Raw genomic sequence first — 14281 nt, 5'->3', positions numbered from 1 at the left:
TCCCAACTTTATTCTAGATGGCAATATACCCACATAAAAGACTATAAAACCAATCCCCCTTACCACCATGGATAGTCTGGGACACAATTCCAATCCATGTAGCAGGAGTCATTTGGGAGAGGGAAGCAGCTCACATGAAACATCGATATAATAGTAGGAGCAGGAACAGTCATCTTGGGACCATTAAGAAAAGGTTGAGATAACTACAGAGACCTTTAGCTAGGGTACCATTGCCACCTGCTATCAAGTTCCAGACCTCCTGTTGCATGAAAAAAACAAACCTTCATATGCTGAAGCTGCCTTAGCTGTGTCTTTTTTATTAGTAAGTGAATGCAGCTTATGTGGTGCATGCATACAGCACTACAGAAGCAAGTTTTGCACTTTTACGAGTCAATTTGATCAAACCTTTTCCTGCATATTGGTGTCTATGGGGGAAAGGGAATAAAAGTGTGGTGATGATGGGGATCACCAAGGTAAGAAGAGAATATACAAGATCAAGGTTGGAAGGAGAAAGAGGAACCAGGCATCAAACACAGTGGGCAAATGCTGCTCATTTCATCTTCCTGATGATACTAAAGTTGAGATAGATGTTGTTTGAATAATAAAGACAAGATAAATATAAAAATGTAAAATATTAATACAATCTTGCCTTAATCAGCTTTTTCCTTTGCTGTGACTAAAAGGACACGACCAGAACAATTATGAAGGAGGAAAGACTTATTTGAGGGCTCATGGAGCTTAGTCCATAAAGGCCAGCTCCATTCCTCAGGGCTCAAGCTGAGGCAGAACATCATGGCGGAAGAGTGTGGCAGAGGGAAGCAGCTCACATGGTGATCAGAAAGGAGAGAGAGACTCCACTCTTCAGATACAAAATATATACCCCATTGTGGGAAGCCACTCCTGAACTATCTAGTGTCTTCACTCAGCCTTGAGCCAAGGAGATTTTGGTTTGGCATTGCCAGTCATTTTGTGGCTCCTCCCACTTAATGGATTACGCAATGCACTTGCTAGGCTAGGAAGGCTACTCTCACAGCTCCGTAATTGGGCATGACCCATTGGGCCTGACAGCCCACCTCCTACCTTATTTGACAGAAGAACATTCTTTGGAAATCCTTTGAAGTTCCCCCCATATATAACAAAGCCAATGTGGGTTCTTGCTCTCTCTCTTCCCAGTGTGGAAGCTTGACCCCTAAGGTCAAAGAGGTGTCCCACCCCCGCTTTTCAAAATTACTTTCTGTATAGTGCGGTGTTTTCCGCTGCCTTCTTTTCTTAGGTTTGTTTTGCAGCCAGTCCGCTTCACACAGAGGAAACCCAAATTCCACTGCTCAGGAGTGTGTGAGACCCCTATAGCCACACCTCCAATAAACCACTTCCTTCAGCCACCAGCCCACCTGCCTCCAGTTACCACTCAGTTAATCTCATCAGGGATTAACTCACTGATTATGTTAAGGCTATAACCCAGTCATTTCTCCTCTGAACTTTTTTGCATTATCTCACACATGAGCTTTTGGGGGATACCTCACATCCAAACCATAACAACAACAACAACAAATAGCCATGCACACATGTATTAAGGATAATTAAGAGAAGAGTAAACATACTGGTTAAAATGACATTAATTCCTGTATGTCCTTTTTTTTTTGAGGGGGGGGGGTACCAGGGATTGAACTCAGGGGCACTTGACCACTGAGCCACATCCCCAGCCCTTTTTTGTATTTTATTTAGAGACAGAGTCTCACTGAGTTGTTTAGTACCTTGCAAAGTTACTGAGACTGGCTTTGAACTCCTGATTCTCCTGCTTCAGCCTCCGAGCCGCGGGGATTCCAGGCATGTGCCCCCATGCCTGGCCTGTATGTCTTTCAGACTGCTTCTGCCAATCCTTTTTCAAAAAGACTAGAATGCATCCTGAATCTCTGAGGAGACCTCATTAGTTAGTAACGGAGCCTTTCGATATTCTGTTTACTAGCTTGTACCTTCTATCCTTACATTTTTCTAGTTAAGCTCTTCTTATAATCTAATCATTAACAAATAGAAAACTTCAATTTATCTGGTCAGAATCCTCAAATTCTGTGATTTCTTGTTGAACTTGATGCAATGCAAATAGCCTGTTACTATCATCACCATCATCCCTGAGAGCATAGCTCAGTGGTAGAGCACTTAACTAGTATGGGTTAAGATCCTGGGTTCAGTCCCCAGCACAGGAATGGGAAAAAAAAAAAAAAAAAAAAAAACTAACTTTTAGAGTAAATTTCCTTCCTTTTTTAGTCTACACAAAAGTTCACTTCTTCTGATCAGTTATGTCTTCATATTTGTTTTTGATGCCAATTCTGAGTGAGATTCCAGATATTAGACTTGTAGTAAACTAAACTCTAGGCACAAACCAACCCAGATGTATATTCACACTCTTCTTATACTCACTTTAAGCCAAGAACACAAAGATGGTGGAATTTGTACTTTGTGACTAAAAGTAAGTCTATCCCTGAGAGAAATATGTGTGTAACAGAGTTGTAGTTAACACAGATCTGAACAATAAAGATTGCTGGTTAGTTCTATGCATTATTCATTTAGTGGATGAAAACAAATTTTCAATTAGTTAATTTAATGTAAAATAGCTTGGTATGCATACATATCTATTTTTGTTTATCCATCTACATGTAAACTTTCTGGCCTGTTGGATATATACACATTTGTCTTATTAGCTACTTTCCAACAGGCTTCCACGTATCTGTACCAGTTTGCACTCCCACCATCAGTGTGCAAAAGCTCTAATTGCTCAACAGCCTTACCTAGAATTAGAACTGTCACTGATTTCTCTGTTTGTGTGTGTGTTTGCTTCTACTTGTTTTAGTACTTATGGTGAATGTATAGTAGTCTCATAATTGCAATTTGTAAAGATGTAAAGTGCCTTTTTTGTATTTTCATTAGCCATTCATGAGTTTCCTATTCAAGTTGTCTCCCATTTCCCTACTGGATTGTCTATCTATTCCTTTTCTTTTTGGAGTCCTATTTATATTCCAGAAATGAGTTCTTTGTTGTATGTATGTAATGCAATTATCTTCTAGTGTGTGGCTTGCATTTTCATGTTTTGTTTTGCTTTGTTTTTGATGCTGGGGATGAAGCCCAGGGCCTCATGCATGCCAGGCAAGCACTCTATCATTGAGCTACATCCCCATCATTTTTATGTCTTTAATGAGGTGTTTTGATGGACAGAAATTCTCAATTTTAATGAAGGGCATTTTATCAATTTTTTCCCTCAAAGAAATCTTCATCTACTGCCCAAGACTATGAAGATATTCTTCTATGTTTTCCTCAAAAGTTTATATTAGCTTTTACTTTCAAAGCTGTTATCCACCTCAAACTAATTTTGATGCATAGTGTGAAGTAAGGCTCAGTTTTCAATATTCCCCATATAAATATCCAATTTTTCAACATCCTGAATGCCAAGGACATCTTTTCCTTCCACTGAACCTTGTTGGCACCTCTGTCTTAAACAAGTGACTGTGTATGGGTGGGTCTGCTTCTGCACTCTATATTATGTCTGTTGGTCTGTGTCCATTCTTGTGCCATTATTACACTGTGTTGATTACTGTAATTTATTAACATGTCTTAAAATCTGCTAATATAGGTCCTTCAACTTTATTCTCCATAAAACATATCTTTGCTTCTCTTGACCCTTTGAATTTTCATATAAACTTTAGAATCAGCTTGTCAAGTTCCTCAAAACAAACATTTGGGATATTGATGGAGATCCTCTAAATCTATAAATCAACATGGTAAGAACTGACATCTGAATGATATTGAATTATCTTATTTATCTCAGTATATTTTGTACTTCTTGTGGAGCAGTTTCATATATCTTTTATTGAACTAATTTCTAAGAATATTTTTTGTTCAAAATTAAATAATTAATGTTTAATTAAAATTGTTAATTATTTGTTGTTTGTACATGGCCCTGGGTCAAATTCTAGCACTGCAAAAAAAAAATAGATTAAACTTTTGGAGTAAACTTCTTGTGGTCTACATGCAAGCAAACATATTCTGTAAGTACAAAACAACCAACTTTTATAAGCTGGCCTTCATAAATTCACTTACTAATTACAATAGCTTACCTATATCTTAAAATGTTCAACATAAAAAATATTTAGTCTTCAAATAACAACAATTTTATTTTTCTTTCTCTAATTCTTATAGTTTATACATTTTCATAGGCATTTTTATTGCCTAGAATCTCTAGTAAAATGTTGAAAAGAAGAGATGATATAGATCCTTATTTCATCCTTATTTCAAAGGAAATGCTTCAATATTTCACCATTAAACACAGTATTTATTGTAGTTTTTTGTAAATACTTTAATATAAGATTAAGAAATTGTATAGGTGAACTACAGCACATTCACAGAGGTGTTTGGAGCATCAACATTCATAAAAACCAGAAACTAGAAACAAACTAAACTTATATTAGCAGTAGAATGAATAGATAAATGTGGTATTTCCATGCATCAGAATACTATATAGCAATATAAAAGGATACATTGCCACTATACCCAACAACATAGTGATTCTCACAAATATAATATTCAGTGAAAAAGCATATGCATATATGTGGTAATTTCTCATATTTAGGAAGATTTTTATTGCTTCACTGTAGCCATCTGAAAGCTTTTGCCAATGTGTTGATTAGAAGACCATCAAACATCAGCACGACTATGTGAGAAAATACTTCTTTATTGCCTTATCACTCAATCTTAGTCATATACCACCATCATTATGTATTTAATCAGCCAAATTAATAGTTTCTGTGGTAGAATACCCTAAGGTTCCCCCCTCATGAGTCATGCTCTTGTATAAACCCCTCTCTCCTTGAGGGCAGACAGAGCCTGTGATTTATTTCTGCAGATAGAATATAACAGAGGCTGAGGGTCACTAGTCACTCCCTTGACTAGGCCACATTCCCTAAGACTCCACCTGAGCAGTCTGAGAGAGAGGGGTTCTTCTGCAGGTCTTAAAGAAAGAACTGCCACTGGGGCCTGTAATCCCAGCCACGTGGGAGGCTGAGGCAGGAGGATCAAGAGTTCAAAGCCAGCCTCAGTAAGTGCCTTACTGAGGCACTTAGCAACTCAATGAGACTATGTCTGTAAAATAAAATTTAAAAAAAATTTAAAAATGGGTGGGAATGTGGCTCAGAAGTTAAATACCCCTGGGTTCAATCCCCAGTACCCCCCCCCCAAAAAAAAAGGAAGGCAGGCTGAAGCTGCCAAGTTGTAAGAGGGCTATGTGAACTGTGGGTGTCTCTAGGAGCAAAGAGTGGTCCAGAGAGACACCAAGAAAACAGGACCTCGGTACAATAACTACAAGGAAGCAAAATATGCCTGGGCTGGAGAACTCAGCCATGGCTGAGAAGTGGTTTGTAGCCTGGACCCTGAGAGGAGGATCCAGCTTAGCTGTGTCCAGACTCCTGGCCCATGGAAACCGAAAGACAACAGGTGCATGTTGTTTCAAGGCAAATATCTGTGACATAATTTTAGACAGCAACAGATAACTAATACAGCTCCCCTGACTCTCACTAGACTTACCTTTTGTCACTGGGAGAAGTGAAGTTATTGACATGGAACCAAGGGAACAGATTTTTGAACCTGCTTCAACATGGACTAGTGAACCTCTAAACCTAGTCACAGTTGTCATCCTGGGATCCCCCCCTAGTCCTACAGATCCCTTTGTGTTCTGATTATCTTTACCCATGTATTCCTCTTTCTGGGTTTTATTTTCTTTTAGAAAGACAACTTTCTAAATGGTTTCCTTAGAAAATATGCATGAAAATGACATGGAGATCTTACATGTTTGAAATGTATTTATTCTACACTTCTATTTAATTGGCAGTTGCTTTGGATATAGACTTTTAGATAGGAAATGATTTTGAAGGCATTATCCCACCAGGGTTGCTATTGACACATCAGAAGCAATTCTGATTCCTGCTACTTTGTATATGACCTGTCTCTTTTCCTTCTCTAAGGAGATATTTAAGGTTTTCTCCTTGTCCTCAATGTTCTGAAATACCCAGCAATGTGTCTTGAAGAAGATCCATTTTCACCTGTTGTGCTAGGCACTTAGTGAGCCCATGCAATCTGGAAACAAAGTCCTTTGGTCGAGGGGAATCATCTTGAATTAGCTTCCCTCCTGTTTCCTCTGCTCTCTCTTTCTCTTTTAAAAACCCTTATAATCTGGATGTTAGACTAGTTTCCTGAGTGTGTCAATGTTCCTTGCAATCTGAAAGAAACTATTTAGCATGCCTTACAAGGCCACAAAGAACAATAGCCTGTGCTAGTCAGCTCTCTTGCACTGAAATACCTGGGGTATGGTGGGGGGATTGAAAGGAGGAAAGATTTATTTTGTCTCACTGTTTCAGATGTTCTAATCCATGGTTATCTGGCTCCGTTGCTTTTTGGCCCATAGTGAGGCAGAGCTTCATGGTAGGAAGCACATGGTAGAGCAAAGCTGTTCATCTCATGTAGCCAAGGGAGCAGAGGGACAGAAAGGGTCAGGGTTTCAACATTTCCTTAAGGAACATGCCCTCAATTACTCAATTCCTTCAACTAAGCCCTACCTCTTAAGTTTCTACTACCTCCCAAGAGCCCAATCAGCTGAGTTCAAAAATGGAATAATCCATTGATAAGGTCAAAGTTCTCATGATCAGATCACCTTCCAAAGACCCCCACCTCTGAAAAAATCATGCACTGGGAACCACAAGCTTTTGGAGAACATTTCAGATCCAAATCATAACATTCCACCCCTGACCCTCAAAGACTCATGTCCAGAGTCTCAACACTTCCAGCATTGTTCTAAAGGCTAAGCCCAAAGTTTCCTCTGAGACTCAAGGCAATCTCTTAGTTATGAGCCCTTGTAAAATCTAAAGGAAAGCTACATACTTCCAGGATACAATAGCACAGGGTAAACATTCATATTCCAAAAGGGACACATAGGAAAATAGCAAGGAGGACTTAGACCAAAGCAAGACTGAAATTCAGCATGGCTAAACATTAAATCCTCTAGCTTTATGACTGGCATCTGGGGTAGACAGTGGCATAATTCAAGGTTCAAAGACCTTGGCGAGTCCCACCTCCATGGCTTTGCTAGCTGCAGCCCACATGCCCCCTTTCTTGGGCAGGTGCTGCTCACTGCCTGTGATTTCCCTATGCAGACATTTCATGTCCCTGGCATCTCTAGCTTCCCGGGGTCTCCACTGCAGCTTTGGCTTCACTCTCGCAGCTTCTTGCATTGCCCTGTCAGGGGCTGCTCGCAGGGAGTCTGATTTTACTACATACTGCCTGGCTTCGCAGCCTTTCCTTTGAAATCTCAGTGGAAGTCTCCATGACCTCAGAATGTTTGCATTCTGCATGTCTGCAAAACTAGCGCCGTGTGAACAGCACCAAGGTTTGCCATCAGCAAGAGCAATAGCTGGGCTCCCTTGAACCACAGCTGCAGTGGCCTCTGAGTGGTTGGATAGCTGAACACAGGGAAGCAAAATCCCAGAAAAATAATTCCTTAGGCAGCCCTGTGCAAGTAGGACATCCCAGACTTTCTTCTTACAGCAACAATTTTCAAATGAATTTATATTTTTATGTTCATGACCCTGCAATGAGTTTTTCTGCTTCCTCAAGGCATTCTTCCTATTTTCCCAAAGTACCTGTCTTCTTTTTAATGACACTAGTCTCTTTAGTAACCCTCCTTTGTCACAACTTTAAATGTGTATCTGTTCTGGGCAAAAACTGAAAGTTTTTCCAAATCTTTCTACTCTGCTTTTCACTCCCAGTTCTCACTGTTAATCTGCCTAAAAGCATCCAATAACACCCATGCCACTAACTGAATCCTGTCTTGCCTTGAAATTTCCTGACAGATTTATTGATCTATTTATTACCTTTAAACTCACCCTCACACAAACCAAGTCTCAGGGCATGGACAAAAGGTAGACCATTTCTTTGCCATTATGCAACGAATGGCCTCTGGTACAATTTTGAATAGAGTCCTCGTTTCCACCCGAAACTTCATCAACACAGACTTTACTGTCCTATCAGCATTCTGATCTCCCACCAGGATCATCCCCTAAGCTCCATTTAAAATATTCCAAGCTTTCTTTAGTCTTTTTCTCCAAATGTTTCTAAACTCCTCTTGAAAACCACTTCCAAAGCTTATGGTCAGGCATAGTCAGCAATACCCCACTTTTCAATACCAATTTTCTGTGTTAATGAGGTTTCTGTCACTGTGACCAAATACATGAGAAAAACAACTTAAAAGGAGAAAACATCTATTTTGACTCACAGTTTCAGAGGCTTCCTATGGGGGCAGGGCATCATGGCAGGCGGTACCTGGTGGAGGAAAGCTGCTCACCTCATAACAGCCAGGCAGCAGACAGGCATCTCAGATCCAAACCGTAACATGGCCTAAATGAGGATTTCAGCTTAGATTCTTGCCACCTTCTACAGGTTGTTAGAAAAGATGCCACTTTCTGATTTTGCTGTATTTTTACTCAAGTTGGTCTTGTTTCTTATGATGAATTGCTGATTGTAGTGACTTCTAAGCCCTATTGCCTTTCTCACAAATCACCAAACTGCAAGAAAAGCAAAACTATGCAATTACTTTTTGTCTCCCTGCTTTATTTCCTACAATGTGTTTTCTGTCTAGGTTATTGTTTTACTGTATTCCCTTTATCATGTGTTTTAGTGGATTTGAGAAGAGGCTGTTACATTAATTGGGACTCTCACTGGCAAGAGGTAGACACCCAGCTTGAGCAAACTTGAGCAAAAAAAAAAAAAAAAAACAGAAGAAAAAATCTATTGAGAGGACACAGTCAAGCCACAAGAAATTCAGATTCTGCTGGGCATCAGGAACAACTAGAGTAGGTGCTGACCATCATCTAAGCCAAGCCTCTATTTCCTGTCTCTGCCTTTCTCTGATATCTCTTTCTTTTCTCTTGAAGCCTTATTCATATGGGAAAACAATGATCAGTAATAACTTCAAACTTTAACAATTTATAGCTTTAGTCAGGTGACAGACTGAAGCTCACTGAGTCCCAAATTTCAAAATCCTGCATAGTGACTGACTAACCAACCCAACTTAGGCATCAATTCATAGATCAACCAACTATAGACCGAGAATCAGGGTCCCAGAAAAATATTGCTAACAGTGCAGATGGCAAAGGAGAGGAACAACTCATAGATTATAGGTGCTGGTGTCTATGGGCATTCCCATAGATAGTCCTTACAGTAATCCTTCTTTTTAAGGCCTAAGGATATAGATGTTGTGATGGTACTTAACAAATAAGATTTGCTCTTCTCTGAGATACTACTGCCAGATCCTTCACATGCCTAAATGACATCTCAGCAGATCCTGCTATGCACAAAATAGAGAATAGACAACCAGGGAAGGACAGGATTGAATCACTAAAAATTTTTTTTTCCAAATTCATAGTGCACACTCAATATAATCTCATTCGATTCTTCCAGTAATAACTTCTTAGTGCATTGTGGATAGAAACATGCAGATTTGCCTTAACTTGTTTTGTTCCATCACCCCAGAAGTGGAAACCTACAAAAACTTACACTGAGCAATAAATATTTATAGTCACTTTGAAATAATATTTGAACATTTATCACATTGTCAGAATTGAAAACTTGGGACTTAATGAGTTAATAACTTGATTAGCAATGAACCTATTCTTAATTCAACAGGTAATTTCCAAAATTCTGTTCCACCATCTATGTAGACCTGACCCAGAAGGGCTGAATAGAAGAGAATGTCTATTCCTAAGTGGATGTTGGGCTCCTTGAATGCACTATAACATTATGCAGGACAAAGGAGACCTTCAAAAGCTTTAACTCCAATGTTAATAAAAGCAAGAGGAATACGATTTTGTGTCAGATTTCTTTTACTCATTGTAATTGGGATACCGCATTCTTAGGTCCTTCTGAATTCTTTTCAGCCTCTCGTGAGTCATTAAGTATTTCACTCACCTTTTGCTTTGTTCTCTATTCTTCTTTTAGCTATTGCTTTCTCCTTTTACTGCTGGCTCTCTTCAGCTTTTCGTTGAGATGATTATCTAAAAGGAAAACAGAATTTCTTCTAAGGAAAGCAAAACTCTAACTTGCAGTTGTGGAAGTATTTTACCCTATTTTTGTATAATTACTTTCGTTTTCTATAGTGAAGCAGCTGAGAAAAATTGCTCTAATTGTGTAATTTTCTGCAACTACTCTGGGACAAAAATTTGGGTAATTGGATTTTTTTAAACTAACAAGTTGTCACAATTGGATAGTTCTTAAACTATTTGTGCTTATGCTTCAGAAATTTTCAGTGGATGTACAGTGCGTTTTAAATGTTTCGCATCAGCTTGTGGTCTCAAATTTGATTTATTTTAACTTCGGATTTTAAAATAGATTGACAACTCTGATTATACATTGTCTTCACTAAGCAGACCTTTGCTAAGTTTCCTAGCGTGCTCATCCCCACCCCACACTCTGCTGTTGCCATGGGAGCCAAAATCCTGGTATGTGTAACTCCAGCTCCCAAGTGGCTCTGTTTCCCAGAGTGCTTTGCTGTTACTATGGAAATGACTGCCCATTAATCTTGCTCTCCTTTTACTACCAAAGCACCTTTAGCTGTCTCAAGCAATCAAGTGATATAACCTACAGCAGGGGAAGTAAGGAGAGGACTGCTTCCCGTTCTACAACTACTGCCCTGATTTTAATCAAGATTTAATCAAGGAGCAGAAGGAACTAAAGCTACTCCAACAGCTCCTTTTAAAAACATACAAAGCAGGATCCTTTTGATACATAGGCATGTGCCCTTGTTCATGCCCTTGTTGGAGACCTCTGCAAAAGCATGCTAGGTGTTTTTAAAGTTATGTGTTTCATATACATTACCAACAAGCACAATGGAATCAGGAGGGTAAGTGATCACTCATTTCTTCTGTGGAAAATGTAGGGCTCTCTCTACAGATTGTTTGCAGAAAGTGTTTTGGGAAACGGTCTTGGAAACCTCCAAAAACAATGGACTATTGACTTGAACAAAACCGTATCATCCTATGGAAGTTGAGGGGTGGTAAACTAGAGTCCAGAGAATATTAACTAATGGGTTAATTTCACAAACTCTGCATCTTTCTTTTATTACAGGTTATATATCTGTGAAATTTTAAATTTGACTATATGATCATTTGTACAAAATAAAAATAGGACTTGGTAATTCTGGAAGGATATTTTAGGTCATCAGGGGAAAAAAAGTATTTGAAAACAAATAAATCTTGGCCCGAACACCCTGGATCTGAGTGCATCACTGTGGAAAGATTATACCAGCTCTGGCAAATGAAATGTGCCCAAGAGCAGTTTTTGGAAATAGGAAAATTTAAGTGGTATAATATGTGAGGGAATCTAGTTGAACCCTGCAGCACAAAGAGAGGCTTCTAGTGCTCTGAAAATAATCAAATGGCATTGATGTTTGGTGAGGGAGAAAAGGGAGAACTCTTGGTGGAGAAATAAGCACAAAGACCAGGCACTTTTCCTCCCCTCTGAAGGGCACCAGGAAAGGGATGACTGTGACTCCACGCAATCTGAACAGGTTGCCTGTTGTTTTGTCCCTCTGCCCTGATTCAAGAAGACATGAATGAAGGAGTGAATGGAAGAACGATACCACAAAATCTGGGAAGATTTGTTCAAATGTGTAGAAGGAGTGTATGTTCATAAGGTTACCACTTTTGCGATAGTTAGGAAATCATCCCATAAAAAGCAAATCTTAATTTAGCTATGATGGAATCAACCCAGATACCCACCAACAGATGAATGGATCAAAAAATTGTGAGATACACACACACACACACACACACACACACTGGAGTTTTACACAAAGAAAAATTAAATAACGGCATTTGCTGGTAAATGCATGGAAATGGAGAAAGTCATGCTAAGTGAAATAAGCCGGACTCAGAAAATGAAGAGCTAAATGAATTCTCTCATATGTGGAAGTTAGAGTAAAATAGAGAAAGAAGGTCGCAAGAAAGGAGATTGGATATCATAAGGATATAAAATAGATTAGTGAAGTTAAGAACAGGAGAGAAGGAGGCAGGGAGGAAGGGAAGGGGGCTAGAAATATGGAATGAAGCAAAATAGCTTGTTACATACATATATAAATGTACAAAAGAATTTCACCTGTACAAGTGTGTGTGTAATATATATATATATATATATATATATATATATATATATATATATGTACATGTAATATGTATACATATAATATGTATAAATATATATATAACCAAACAAAAGTTAATATATAAGGAGTGAAAGGAAGATCAATAAAAGAAAGAAGAAAGAACAGGGTGAAGGGAGGAGGGAAGGGAAAGGGGAGGGTGTATAGGGATTGAAATCAAAATCCTTAAATGTATTATTTTCTCAAAATGAACCCAAATACTAAATATAATTATGATACTCTGAAATTATTTTTTAAAAATAAAAGGACATACACTAATAGATTTCAGAAATAAAAGCAGATCTTAGAGTAAAATGAGAGAAAAAAATAAGATTAACAGGATTTTGTCAAAACAGAAGAAACATGAAGTGACAGCTTCTCAGCCTTTGAACACCATCCTAGCTTCCAGTGATGTGGTGAGTTAAGTCATGATACTACGTTATTCCTCCAGTGGTGTTTTTCCATCCCATTCTGTATTATTTCTTATGGCTTCTGTAACAAAGGACCAGAAATTGAGTGTCTCACAATAACAGAAATTTATTGTCTGACAGTTCTGAAAGCTGAAGTCTGAAATCAAGATATAGGAAGGGCCATGTTCCCTCTGAAACCAGAGGAAGAGAATCCTTCCATGCCTCTTTTATTTCTGGTATTTTCCAGCAATTCTTGTCATTCCTTGGCCTGGACATTCATCTCAGCAATCCCCATCATCAAGAAGCTGACTTCTCTGTGTATCTTCATATCATTTTCCCTCTGTGAATTCCTGTGCCCAAATTTCCTCCAATTTATAAATACACAGTTATATTGGATTAGGACCCCGCTCCCATACACACAGTTCAGTGTCATGTCATTTTTACCAATTATGTCTGCAACAAATGTATTTATTTCCAAATAAGATCACATTCTGAGGTCTAGATGGTTTGGACTTCAATGGTATCTTTCCAGGAGACACAATTCAACCCATAACACCTTTTTCCAGAAATAGAATCAAGAAAAGTATGAAGGAAAATTACTGGATAATTATAAAAGTCAGTTATTGGATATCTTTATAGACTTCAGGCCATCTGAACTCCTTCAGTTTGTTGGGGTATGAGTTAATGGAATTGTATTTATGAAAACTCAGTTTATTCTCATGCCCAGGAGACTACATGTGAGATAGAGATTGATGATGATGATGATGGTGATGATGATGATGATGATGATGGCAGCACTCGTGATAATGATGATGGCGGCTAACACTTATTACTATTAACTGGCTTATTATGAGCCAGGTGGTATTCTAAATGCTTTATGAATTCATTTATTTCTTACGATCACTCCACGAGGAAAATTCCTATTATTCTCATTTTACAGATGAGAAAATGGAGAAGTTAACAAAGGGCTTGAGGCAGGTCAGTTAGAAGAAATTTCACTTCACGTCTTCTTAAGTATAGTCTCACCTTCTACCCTCAAGACCTCGACATGATCCCATTGAAACCTTGATCTTCCCAATTTACAGAATGATTTTCACCCACCCAATCCTCCCAAAATGAAAGAGCTACCTATATAGCCTCCTATCTTTACATCAGTGCCAGTTTCCCCTCCCACGTGAAAAGGAACACACATGTACCTGCCCAGGTCAGTTCTTTGTAAGGCAATACCGAGGCCATCTTGACTTACATAGGCTGATCCTCCAAAGGCATGTTATATCCACATCTCATTGTTATACCCATGGAATGGACTCACTTTATACTAAGTTCTTGTAAATTTTAGATATGATAGTATGAATTTGTTCCCCAAAAGAATATAAACCAATTCTGAGTCATTAGTCTGGGAATAATATACTTTTAAAATATATTATTACTTTTTTTTGTAGATTGTTATTTACCTAGAACTAGAAAAGCCAGAGTGATTTACAGCAATTAAGATATCAATTGATTATCACTATTTGCAGATGACATGATTCTATACCTAGCAGACCCAAAAGGCTCTACAAAGAAACTATTAGAGCTAATAAATGAATTCAGCAAAGTGGCAGGATATAAAATCAACACGCATAAATCAAAGGCATTCCTG

General features: G+C 38.5%; 1 long non-coding RNA gene across 1 annotated transcript in view; it reads right to left on the bottom strand.

The window, feature by feature from the left end:
• Window positions 1-7483: 7483 nt before the first annotated feature.
• Window positions 7484-14281, bottom strand: part of LOC125615746 — a 77976-nt gene continuing 71178 nt past the window's right edge. Inside the window, exons 2-3 of the long non-coding RNA XR_007346327.1 lie at window positions 10003-10088; window positions 7484-8600 (exon numbers count right to left, since the gene is read on the bottom strand). This is a non-coding gene — a long non-coding RNA (uncharacterized LOC125615746). The remainder of the gene's footprint in view (window positions 8601-10002; window positions 10089-14281) is intronic.

This window comes from Marmota marmota, unplaced genomic scaffold (genome assembly GCF_001458135.2).
Source record: "Marmota marmota marmota unplaced genomic scaffold, marMar, whole genome shotgun sequence".
Taxonomy (NCBI): Eukaryota; Metazoa; Chordata; class Mammalia; order Rodentia; family Sciuridae; genus Marmota; species Marmota marmota.
This window is presented reverse-complemented; position numbering and strand designations above follow the sequence as displayed.